The sequence below is a fragment of the Orycteropus afer genome, unplaced genomic scaffold (genome assembly GCF_000298275.1).
Source record: "Orycteropus afer afer isolate SDZICR_OR568_19922 unplaced genomic scaffold, OryAfe1.0 scaffold00135, whole genome shotgun sequence".
In the NCBI taxonomy this organism is placed as follows: Eukaryota; Metazoa; Chordata; class Mammalia; order Tubulidentata; family Orycteropodidae; genus Orycteropus; species Orycteropus afer.
The window spans coordinates 5,385,158-5,387,119 of NW_006921722.1; the positions used below are offsets into that span (position 1 = coordinate 5,385,158).

Below are 1,962 nucleotides of genomic sequence, written 5' to 3' on the forward strand. Positions count from 1 at the left end.
AATAAAATGCCATTTCTGCATAGCAGTGGTGAGGAGAAAGCAGAATGCATGAGAACCCTTACACATCTATTCAAGACAGATTTAACGGTGCTTGGATATGAAAATTATTCATACATTCATGTGTATACTAAGGCAAGTATTAAAGATCATTGTTGTTATTAGATGCTGTTGACTTGGCTTCAACTCATAGTGACCCTATAAAATAAAGTAGAACCACCCCATAGGGTTTCTGAGGCTGTAAATCTTTATGGAAGCAGAATGCCTCATCTTTCTCCTGTGGGATAGCTGGTGGATTTGAACCACTGACCTTTCAGTTAGCAGCCAAGTGCTTAGCCATTGGGCCACCAGGGCTTCTTTTAATAGTAAAAGATTTCACTTATTTCTTGAAAGAATCCCATGATTTTGTCTTTTCTCCAATTTTGATAGGACTTTTCTTCACTCATCTTGGTCATTCCAATTAAGTGACATTTTTCATATTTTCTAGATAAAGCTGCTATCTATTTTGACCATTTAATGTCATGTAAAGCAATAATACAAAATTCTTTTTTTTTTTTTTTTTTAAGGAATTTTCAGCATTGTTGCTGATCGGGTTATCCAAGCAATGCCTATAGGTTTTGTTCCAGTACTGCTTTGATGGAAGCATGTGACCAAAATGAAGTACTTAGTCAGACTACACCTGAACTCTGCCCAAACCAAAACACCAACCCATATGATGCCAACTCATAGTGACCCTCATTGGGTTTCGAAGGCTGTAAATCTTTACAGAAGCAAAATGCCTCATCCTTCTTCCATGGAGTGGCTGGTGGATTCAAACCACCAACCTTTGATTTAGCAGCCAAATGCCTGAACCACTGCACTATCAGAGCTCCTTGAACTCTTCCCAGTTGTGAACAAATAGCTTGTTATAGATATCAGGGGAGTCCCTGGATAGTGCAAATGGTTAAGTGCTTGACAGCTCGCCAGGGGTTGCTAGTTTGAACTGACCCTTGGAAGAAACTTCTGGTCATCTGCTTCTGAGAGGTCCCAGCCTTGAAAACCCTACACAGCACAGTTCTACTCTGCACCCATGGGGGCACCGTGAGTCGGGATTGATTTAATGACAACTGGTTTGTTTTTGTTTGTTTGTTTTTGGTTATACCAAAAAAACCAAACTCACTGCCGTTGAGTGACTCATGGTGACCCCTCCTTGGGTTTCCAAGGTAGTATCACTATGCAAGTAGATTGACCAGTCTTCCTTCTGTAGAGTGGCTGGTGGGTTTGAACTGCCAGGCTTCTGGTTAGCAGTCAAATGCCTTAGGCAGTATGCCACCAGAACTCCATTTTTGGTTATAGATATGAGGAATTCCATTCTACTGAATAGGAACTAAACGGAATTCCCTTTGCCAAGTGCTGTAACTGAATCTTGCCTAGGGCCCAAGGAAGAAAGTATGTCCTCTCTTTAGCATATTGTAATAATCATACCAGCTGGGTAGCTTCTGTGAAAGCTTCTGTAAAGCACTTTCTTTACTAGCTACCCACTCGTGGGATTCAACAAATAGATTCCTTTTTTCATAGGGAGGGTCTTCCGGAAAAAAACTAGAAAACCTGCTAGACATATTCTAAAAGAGCTGCAACGCTCCAACAAATGAGAGTCTTTGGAAGCCCTGTGTTTTTGTTTGTTTGTTTATGTTTTTTGGTTGGGAGTTTCCATTAAGATATAGTTATCTGGCATCCTGTATTCAAAAAAATACTGAAGTATGTGGAAGGGTTCCTTGTATGTATTAAAGTTGGTTAGAAAGTTGCACTACACTAAGCCAAACCTACAGTTGTTGTTATTGTGAGATGCTGGTGAGTTGGTTGCAACTCACAGAGACCCCATGTAGAGCAGAATGAAACTGCCTGGCCATCCCCAGACCTGCTGCCAAGCTTAGGCCCACTGTTGCAGCCACCGTGTGAATCCGTGTCACTGAAAGACTTCCCCTT

At 41.2% G+C, this 1,962-nt stretch overlaps 1 non-coding gene across 1 annotated transcript; it reads right to left on the reverse strand.

The window, feature by feature from the left end:
- Positions 1–1,555: 1,555 nt before the first annotated feature.
- Positions 1,556–1,618, reverse strand: LOC122150407. Its single transcript, XR_006163649.1, has one exon. It is a non-coding gene; the product is annotated as a U7 small nuclear RNA (small nuclear RNA).
- Between the last annotated feature and the right edge of the window lie 344 nt (positions 1,619–1,962).